This window comes from Odontesthes bonariensis, chromosome 21, assembly GCF_027942865.1.
Source record: "Odontesthes bonariensis isolate fOdoBon6 chromosome 21, fOdoBon6.hap1, whole genome shotgun sequence".
NCBI classification, from domain to species: Eukaryota; Metazoa; Chordata; class Actinopteri; order Atheriniformes; family Atherinopsidae; genus Odontesthes; species Odontesthes bonariensis.
Genome location: NC_134526.1, coordinates 31,031,772 through 31,042,834, shown reverse-complemented (window position 1 = coordinate 31,042,834; position 11,063 = coordinate 31,031,772).

The following is an 11,063-nucleotide window of genomic DNA, read 5'->3' as shown; positions in this document are numbered from 1 at the left end:
AAAGTAAAGTATAAAAGTAGCCTCTTTAGTTTTTTTTTTTTTTTTTTTTTTTTTGCAACCTGTAATATAGATTATAATGGGGGATTTAGAAAGATAAGTGGTGCACGCATGCATGGTTTAGTCAGTACTTTGTAGAGCACCCTTTTGCTGGAGCATGGTACATCAGGCTACTGGGATTTTTGGCAATTGTTCAACACAACTGTTCCAGCTCCTTCAAATTTGACAGATTCTGTTGGTGTACAGCAATCTTTAAGTCAGGCCACTAGATTCTGAACTGGATTGAGGTCTGGGTTTTATAAGGCCAATCTGGAAGGGCACACTTCCACTGCACACAGTGATACCTTATTTAAAGGGACACTATGTAATTTCTTCCCCCATCTAGTGGTGCAATTTTATTTTGCAAAGTCGAATGAATTTGCTCTCTAGCGCCTCGCGTTTTCAAATGTGCGTTGAACTACGGCAGGCGGTATGTGTCAAGATTCAAGAAGCTCACATTGCCTTTTCAATTCTCTTTTTGGCGACGAGGATCCCTTCTCCTGGGGCGTGGGATAACTATGGTCTTCCATTGCGAACAAAAGTGCAGGCCGTTCAGGCTGGTTTATACCAGAGAATGTCTAATGGCGTAGACTGGCTCAAAATGACGTCAAAATGGGGTAACCGCGATTCGAAGTGCTTTATGTTATTTATATATGCTTTATTTTAACTCATTGGCTGCCAGCCATTTTCAGTTCAGAGACACCCATACTGCCAAGTGTTTTTCAGTATTTTGACTGATTTTCCAAGACTCACAGAAAAGTGTGTCTTATGACTATGTACACACCGAAATTACCAAAAGAAAGAGTAGACTCTCTTCTTTGATCAGGAAAAAAAAGTTTGTTTCTACCATTTTCAGTCCTTTAGTAATAGACAGAAGAACATAGGTTGGTTTCACCAAAAACAGCTGTTTGACCCAAAAAATTGAGAAAACGAGCTCTTTTTTTTTTTGTGCATAGTGGCACTGCTGCCACCTAGCGGGTAATTTTGCCAGTATATTCTCTGTTCATTCCCTCGCCCATTGACTGCTGGGATAGGCTCCAGCCCACCCGCGACCCGATCGACGGATTCAGCGGTATAGATAATGGATGGATGGATGGATGGATGGATGGATTCTCTGTTTAGTGTTTACAAGCCTAAGATTTAGTGACGAACTCCGCTAGATTGTCCCCCAGCCGCTCCGTTAAAAACGCAATTGACGTCTATAGACGTCTTTGGCAGTGAACGTTTTTTTTTAAATTGACGTCTATAGACGTCAATGGCACCGAAAGAGTTAAATGCTAGTTTTAAAATGTAGCACTCTGAGGTCATTAAATTGATGTAAAGTGCTTTATAAATAAAATATTATTATTATTATTATGTCCCTCTCTGCACTTCGTGGTTTTTCATAGAGCGGAAGGACATGGCAGCCTCCATAGAGCTTGCCCGCTCTATGTAGATACAGACAAGTGATTCTTCACTCAGGAGGATAAGTGAGATTTTTGACAGAGATAATTTTACACCAATGAGGACTAATTTATGAATGAATATGTTGATTTGAGCTAATAAATGACTTAATATATTACATAGTGTCCCATTAAGTAAGTTCAGTCTCCTGAAGGTCATTTACAGCACCAGGTCTTATTTATGGGCTTTGTAACAAAGGGGAAGAATATAAATGCTTGAAAGTACTAGCCTGGGAATTCCCATGCTGCTTTGCGCTCGATTTCATTCTCACTGCAAAGTCAGCCTGGAAACCACCGCCCTTATTTTTGCCAGAGTTTGGGAACCAATCACAGAACGGGGGGCGGCAGCAAGACGATGACGACGTCTATGCGCTACACCGAAGCTTGTAGAGTGTTAATTCAACATGACAGCGGACACAACGTTACCGTTCAATGCAGCCTTAGAAAGTGTTTCGGAGTAGATTCACCCTAGGGTCATTTGAACCGTGACATCCAGCCAAGTAGCCCACCCGAAGTTTTTCCGATATTGGCTGAACATCAGCTGAGTTACTGAGTTATCCCGAATAGCTTAGTACAAGCGCTAACGGACCCTGGCAGTATCTCCAAAATGACCACACTAAAATCACATGTCATGAAACCAAACTTCTACAGTAGTACAAATATGGTCTGTACTCACAAAACGATGCATTTGGAAGTTTGTACATAGTCCAGGAGTTTATTATTATCATCAACACAAGCCTGATAGCTTTTCTGCTGCTAAAGCTACGTCGACGTCACTTCTGGGAGCTGGGAGCTTCAAAGTAAGATGAGGGTTGATCTACTACTGTAGACAACAAAGCAAGGCTGCTCAATTTCTCCATTATTAAAATAAATTCACAACTCTACAACATAAAAATTCATGTAGAATATAGCATATAGGCCTACTTTGTTGTCAATTTAAGTAGCTTAGAGCGCAAGTTTACTTTTATTTTCCATTTTTTTCTTCTTCCTCGTCGAATTTCTGTCGTCATCTGGTATAAGTGATACAATTGGCTATGAATCGCGCGCAAAGCAGCATGGGAAATACCTGACGTCATTTGATAGACATTCGTAGCGCCCAATAAACGGCTCTAGGCATTCGTAAACCACGCCTCAAATACGAGAAAATGCACACCTAGTTCCCAGACCACCATCTCATCGAGATTGTGGACGCGTCAGCCAGGCTATGAAAGTACTTGTTTTTTCCCCAAATCAGTCCTGTAATTTAGATCCCCCCCCCCCCATAAAATCACTTAAAAAAATCCATTTGAATGAATTTGTAACGCAAAAAAAACAAAAATGTCGAGAGGAGTGACTCATTCTGCAAGCCAGTGTATATCCAGCCACTTCATGTCGGGACGTTTGACTTTTAGTATTTTAGTGATTCAAAGTGTAAATGGTCTAAACTAAAAGAAAAATGACAGTGCTGAACAAACTGTTAACAAAAAAAGATTCAGAATATTCTTCTCTATTCACTTTTAGAACAATATGAATGTAATCTACAGTGGCGCTAGTGGTGGTTAGCTGCTGTAGATCTGGATTTCTAATAACTTTTTTTTCTATCAAAATATTGATTTTTGCAAATATTTTTTCTATGCTGGTTTTCATGCTGTGCTTGAGTGATTTCAGCTGGTACTTTTTTCTTTTTTTTACATTAGCCGCATTTGGACAGAAGTTCGAACGCAGTTCTAAGAACACACCTCGAATTCCGTTTAATAACTGCCCTTCCCCAGTGGAACTGTTTCATTTTGCATTCCCACATGAGTCGGACCTTGATAGGGACTGATTCGACACAACCGTTTGCGACAGCGACGTGTTACTTTAGCGCCACATTCAACAACAAAACAGAACAAAACAAAACCCACGAAAAGTAAGGAGAGAAGAAAAAAACACCACCAAGAAGCTAACATGGAGAGCGGGGAGGCCACCGTGTTCATGGTCTACATGATAGTAATATCAATCCTGGACGATCACATCGGGCGTGTCGTATGAGGAAACATTTCAGCCGTTATTCTACTGTTTGCGTAGAGCAGATTAGGAACATGAAGAAGCGGAAATCTGACATGGGGCGTAGCTACCAACCACCCAACACCTCCGTCAGATGTGTTCCTATAGAACTCAGAACAGACCCAGCCTGGAAAAGGAGCTAAAATGGTTATAGGAACTGAGGGCCGTGGTCCCGAGTTCCTGTATGTCCGAATGTGGGGGAAAACGGCCCTATTCCTGAAAAGGTTCCTACAGTGGGAATGCGCCTATTGTTACCATGCCAGCATAGCCGTGGGAACTAGGGGTGCAGGGGGTGCGGCCGCACCCCCTGCTGAATGTGCATTGCGAGATGGTGGGGAGCTAACAAAAATATATTTCATGAAAACCTATTGTACAGTCTCCTCCGATCGGGATTCGAACACGCGTCTCAAAACACAAACGTTCCAACTCAAGCAACGGAAGCACGTCTCTTACCAACTGAGCCACTGCTCCAGGCTACCGTTACAAAGTTGCTATTGACATCTGTAGCTACTCCGTAATGCGAGACAGCGCGGTTTACTTATGTAGCCTATGGTTAGACTCGACTGTTCTCTGCTAGTTTGCATCCATTACAAATGCATCGATAAACATAATAAAATAGTAAAAAAAAAGGTTAAACAAAAATAAAGTTAAGACTCAGGACTCGCGTGCTCCTGCGTGTAGGCTCATTCCATGAGGAGGCTGAGAATGAGACGTGGTTTATGATATTATGGCCCCTCTGGTTTAATGTCCACTGTCTGTCTGTCTGTCTGTCTGTGCTCGTCATCCACAGAGACCCTCGATGGAGGTGTGGCCAACAAGTTCAGCCCAGCAACATTCTGTTCTTTATATAGCTTATTTTTTTTAAATGCTGTTAAGCCAGCTGCCGCCGAGCAGTAATGTACGCATAGTTATTTTTTTGAGTTTTGAGTTATTTTCGACGATGCTGTTATTGCTGTTATTGCAGCTACCTCCGCGCAGCATGTAGTTAATTCTTAATTAGTTCTGTTAGTGATTACTTTCGACTGATGCTGTGTGAGCTGACGTGGGACACATCACACACATGAGTTCAGTAGGCTTAATGTATAGGCTACCCTTGTTGCCATGAATTTTTAGTGCTTTAATAAAATGCAATATTTTACCAGTTGATGAGGCTGCATACTTTTTTTTGGAATGGTATGGGTGTTTGCGTTGACGAGCACGGATAGAGTTCCACGGTCAGATTGCAGGAAAGGCTCCGTTTTTTGCTCATTAAAATATTTCATTGAAGGAGATATATACAGCTATTTATTGTATTTACATAATATTCTACAAGTTTGAGAACCCCCCCCCCTTTTTTTTTTTTTTTTTTTTTTTTTTTAAACCGCACCCCCTGTTAAAAACTACTTCCCACGGCCCTGCATGCCAGCAGAGACTTTGTTTGCATGTGAGAGCAGCTGACTAAGCTTATGAAAGCCCAAGTAATTTGGGAAATGTGAGATCATGTGCAGATAAAATGGATGAGTTTGGAGTCCTGACGAAAACATAGCAGGAATATGTGGAGGGCAATGATATTTGTTTCACTGAGACATGGCAGTCTAAACAAGTTTAAAAATGCCTCTATTTGGCTTTCATGTCATATGAGTAGACAGACTGCAGACAGAGAGGTAAGAGTTAAGGAAGACGGTTTGCAATGCTTGTTAAAAACAGATTCTCACCATGTTACTGTGAAGGAGTGTTACTGCACACCAGAGGTCCGTTTTACAAAGCAGGTTTAGTTAAAACTGACTTTATTAAAGCTGCAGTTGGCAGGTTTTCAAAGTCGGAAAATTCGAACTGATACAACTTTCAGGTCCCTCCCCCAACCTCTAACAAGCTCCGAATCGCCCCCCAAACCCCTCCCCCTCTGTGGACGAGGTTGTGCATGTGAGTTCACACCAGTGTGAGCGCACACAAGCTGGGGCAGACTCACGCTCAGCAGCGTGTGTACAAGCTGTGATTGACAGGTAGGATTCCTCCACCCTAACTTGATTGGTTAAAAACAGCCGGGAGCGCTCGGTTTTTGCAAGCATGATTACAGGCTTCAGAGGGAGCTACAGATTTCGTTATTTTTTCTAAACAGCCTATTTAATATTCTACTTCCAGAATCCCATGACAGTTCAAGCTAATATGACTAAAAAAAAGTTGCCGACCGCAGCTTTAACCCTGAAATGAGGGAAACTCTGAGTTTTCCGTTTCACAAAGGGAGGTAACTCAAACCCGAGAAAGAGGGGTAACTCTAGCCTGTTTCACAAAGGGAGGTGACTCAAACCAGAGAAAGAGGGGTAACTCTAGCCTGTTTCACAAAGGGAGGCAACTCAAACCAGAGAAAGAGGGGTAACTCTAGCCTGTTTCACAAAGGGAGGTGACTCAAACCAGAGAAAGAGGGGTAACTCTAGCCTGTTTCACAAAGGGAGGCAACTCAAACCAGAGAAAGAGGGGTAACTCTAGCCTGTTTCACAAAGGGAGGTGACTCAAACCAGAGAAAGAGGGGTAACTCTAGCCTGTTTCACAAAGGGAGGCAACTCAAACCAGAGAAAGAGGGGTAACTCTAGCCTGTTTCACAAAGGGAGGTGACTCAAACCAGAGAAAGAGGGGCAACTCTAGCCTGTTTCACAAAAGGGAGGCAACTCAAACCAGAGAAAGAGGGGTAACTCTAGCCTGTTTCACAAAAGGGAGGCAACTCAAACCAGAGAAAGAGGGGCAACTCTAGCCTGTTTCACAAAAGGGAGGCAACTCAAACCAGAGAAAGAGGGGTAACTCTAGCCTGTTTCAAAAAGGGAGGCAACTCAAACCAGAGAAAGAGGGGTAACTCTAGCCTGTTTCAAAAAGGGAGGCAACTCAAACCAGAGCAAGAGGGGTAACTCTAGCCTGTTTCACAAAGGGAGGTGACTCAAACCAGAGAAAGAGGGGTAACTCTAGCCAGGCGCGTAACTATAGCAGGTTCAGCCGGTTCAGCCGCACCGGGGCCCGTGGCCATTGCAGGGCCCGTTTATTCTCCACTGAGCTGTCATTCGGTGGAATTTCAGTGCAGCTATTTGAACGTTAGCATGTTACAGTGTACCGATAGAACTACTGTATGAGGCTTCGGGAGGGAGGTTTACTAACGTTCTACGCCGAACTCTAGTTGGCAGTTGTCATCCGTTACACTAGCGCTTGTTAGCCTAGTCCTATAGTAAACTGCATGCTCATTCTAAATTTCGATTCGTATAATCTTTGTTGCAGCTCTCAACAGAAAGAACCAGAAACTAGCGATGAAGTCAGTGGCGCAGGTGACCTGTCTGCAGACGAAACTGTTAGTGGTAAACAGACGTCAGGCAGTGACAGTGCAGAACAGGAGCTGGACAGGACAGGAGCGGGGGAAGAACGTTATCCTACAGACAGGGGACACTTTCAAGAACATGTCTTGGACGCTTCTGTTAAAAACTACATTTTAACAATGGGTTCATGTAAACCTACCGGCCCTTTTCCTAAAAATAGACACAATCACTCTTTTTCTGATGTGTTTTATCATACCCAAACAAAGGCAGGTGTCAAATTGCCACGGATGTGGCTTTGCTATTCACCAAAATTGGATTGTGCTTACTGTGAACCATGCTGGCTATTTGGAGATCGCCGTTCATCGCATTATAATAACACATGGGTGAATGGAGTTAATGATTGGGGCCATTTGTCGCAAAAAATTGAATGTCACGAGTCCTCTCAGCCACATGTAGCAGCCTGTGTTGTGTTTGAGCAATGGAAGCTCCATGGTACCATTGACAAAGATTTGGAGAGGGATGTGCGTAATGCCGCGCTTTTTTGGCGAGGAGTGCTGGAGCGCATAGTCAATGTTACACTTACTCTGGCGTCTTGTAACCTTGCATTCAGGGCTCATCGGGAGGTACTGGGACAGCCCAATAGTGGGAATTTTCTTTCTATAATTGAGCTGCTCGCGGGTTACGACCCTTTACTGAAAGAGCTCATAAGCCGACCACAGGGTTCCATTAAATACCTAAGTCCAGCAATCCAAAACGAGCTCATTCACATACTGTCCTTGAGAGTTCAGCACGCAATCACAGCTGATATTAATGAAGCTCCGTTTTTTTCCATCATAATGGATAGCACACAGGATATGTCCAAGCACGACCAACTCAGCCAAGTATACAGATATGTAACAATAGTTCGAAATGCGATGGACAAAGCTGTCGATGTAAAAATAATGGAGTCGTTTCTGGGATTTGTGGAGACCGTCGATACATCCGCAAGTGAGTTGGCAGTTAATGTGCTGGACAGCATCACGTGCAACGGTCTTGACTTATCAAAATGCCGTGGGCAGGGTTACGACGGAGCCGCAAATATGAGTGGCATTTACTCAGGGGTGCAGGCCAGAATACGGGAGAGTGAGCCGCTTGCGACATATGTTCACCAGGGCTCTCAAGTTTTCAAGTTTGCTTGGAGTGAGATTCGGGCGGGGCAGGGGCCAGGCCGTGTGCGCGGCGGGGTTTCTTTCGTTTTTTTTGGGGGGGGGGGCTGGTCCCTTGCAGTATCCCATCGCCATAAACTAGCTACTTAAAGAACAAAGAAATTGTTTTATTTATACCAAAATCACAAATCTTCACTTTTAGACTAAATTCTGCTATATTTGAAAATAAATTGTTTTAGGTAGGCCTATGCAAAGTCTTAACAAAAAAAAAAAAAAAATGTATGTCTTGTTGTAAGTGTTTGTGGCAGATTTTGATGCTTGATGACTGATATTGGGGGCTCCCATTTAAAGCACAGCCATTTCCCCAGTCATGATGGATGACAGAGTTCCATTCAGAGCCAACGTGTTCCTGGTCTTGGTTTAATTGAGCCCCACCATGGAAAAAACCCTCTCTGCATCAGCATTTCAGTGTAGCAGAACTAATACCAGTTTGGCAATTGTAGGTAGCCTTGGGAATCTGCTCATACCTTTGAAAAAAATTAACCACGGAAGCCTAATTACACTCCTACATATTTTTCATTTTTCATTAAGTTGCTCATGTCAAAGGGTGTGTGCTGAATATTTAGGCCTACTACTCCAACGAACACTTTAATCGCCAGGTATTGGTCTTTTACAAAGAGCAGGAAAACTATAGTAACTAATAAAAGATTCAAATAAATGAAGATATGACCTGCTGATGATCCTGACGGTTCTCTTCCACCTCCAGCTCGTCTACAATGAGCTTCAGCTGCAAGCACGCGTGCTTGCAGCTGAAAGCTATTTCAGACCTCACCCGGCAACAAGAAATTCTCTTTTCTGATTGGCTGAGAAATTCTATTTTGTGATTTGCCGATGGGTTGCTAAATCAAGACAGCTGTACTGGAGCTATAGTTCTGAGCTGTTCGAGCGCACAGTAACCTGCCATTGACGAGAAAGAGAGGCAACTCAAACCAGAGAAAGAGGGGTAACTCTAGCCTGTTTCACAAAGGGAGGTGACTCAAACCAGAGAAAGAGGGGCAACTCTAGCCTGTTTCACAAAAGGGAGGCAACTCAAACCAGAGAAAGAGGGGTAACTCTAGCCTGTTTCACAAAAGGGAGGCGACTCAAACCAGAGAAAGAGGGGCAACTCTAGCCTGTTTCACAAAAGGGAGGCAACTCAAACCAGAGAAAGAGGGGTAACTCTAGCCTGTTTCACAAAGGGAGGCAACTCAAACCAGAGAAAGAGGGGTAACTCTAGCCTGTTTCAAAAAGGGAGGCAACTCAAACCAGAGCAAGAGGGGTAACTCTAGCCTGTTTCACAAAGGGAGGTGACTCAAACCAGAGAAAGAGGGGCAACTCTAGCCTGTTTCACAAAAGGGAGGCAACTCAAACCAGAGAAAGAGGGGTAACTCTAGCCTGTTTCAAAAAGGGAGGCAACTCAAACCAGAGAAAGAGGGGTAACTCTAGCCTGTTTCAAAAAGGGAGGCAACTCAAACCAGAGCAAGAGGGGTAACTCTAGCCTGTTTCACAAAGGGAGGTAACTCAAACCAGAGAAAGAGGGGTAACTCTAGCCTGTTTCACAAAGGGAGGTAACTCAAACCCGAGAAAGAGGGGTAACTCTAGCCTGTTTCAAAAAGGGAGGTAACTCAAACCAGAGAAAGAGGGGTAACTCTAGCCTGTTTCACAAAGGGAGGTAACTCAAACCAGAGAAAGAGGGGTAACTCTAGCCTGTTTCACAAAGGGAGGTAACTCAAACCCGAGAAAGAGGGGTAACTCTAGCCTGTTTCAAAAAGGGAGGTAACTCAAACCCGAGAAAGAGGGGTAACTCTAGCCTGTTTCAAAAAGGGAGGTAACTCAAACCAGAGAAAGAGGGGTAACTCTAGCCTGTTTCACAAAGGGAGGCAACTCAAACCCGAGAAAGAGGGGTAACTCTAGCCTGTTTCACAAAGGGAGGTAACTCAAACCCGAGAAAGAGGGGTAACTCTAGCCTGTTTCACAAAGGGAAGTAACTCAAACCAGAGAAAGAGGGACAACTCTAGCCTGTTTAACAAAAGGGAGGCAACTCAAACCAGAGAAAGAGGGGTAACTCTAGCCTGTTTCACAAAAGGGAGGCAACTCAAACCAGAGAAAGAGGGGCAACTCTAGCCTGTTTCACAAAGGGAGGTGACTCAAACCAGAGAAAGAGGGGTAATTCTAGCCTGTTTCACAAAGGGACGCAACTCAAACTAGAGAAAGAGGGGCAACTCTAGCCTGTTTCACAAAAGGGAGGCAACTCAAACCAGAGAAAGAGAGGTAACTCTAGCCTGTTTCACAAAGGGAGGTGACTCAAACCAGAGAAAGAGGGGTAACTCTAGCCTGTTTCACAAAGGGAGGCGACTCAAACCAGAGAAAGAGGGGTAACTCTAGCCTGTTTCACAAAGGGAGGTAACTCAAACCCGAGAAAGAGAGGCAACTCAATCCATAGAAAGAGGGGTTACTCTAGCCTGTTTCACAAAAGGGATGCAACTCAAACCAGAGAAAGAGGGGTAACTCTAGCCTGTTTCACAAAGGGAGGCAACTCAAACCAGAGAAAGAGGGGTAACTCTAGCCTGTTTCACAAAGGGAGGTGACTCAAACCAGAGAAAGAGGGGCAACTCTAGCCTGTTTCACAAAAGGGAGGCAACTCAAACCAGAGAAAGAGGGGTAACTCTAGCCTGTTTCACAAAAGGGAGGCGACTAAAACCAGAGAAAGAGGGGCAACTCTAGCCTGTTTCACAAAAGGGAGGCAACTCAAACCAGAGAAAGAGGAGTAACTCTAGCCTGTTTCACAAAGGGAGGCAACTCAAACCAGAGAAAGAGGGGTAACTCTAGCCTGTTTCAAAAAGGGAGGCAACTCAAACCAGAGCAAGAGGGGTAACTCTAGCCTGTTTCACAAAAGGGAGGTGACTCAAACCAGAGAAAGAGGGGCAACTCTAGCCTGTTTCACAAAAGGGAGGCAACTCAAACCAGAGAAAGAGGGGTAACTCTAGCCTGTTTCAAAAAGGGAGGCAACTCAAACCAGAGAAAGAGGGGTAACTCTAGCCTGTTTCACAAAGGGAGGTGACTCAAACCAGAGAAAGAGGGGCAACTCTAGCCTGTTTCAC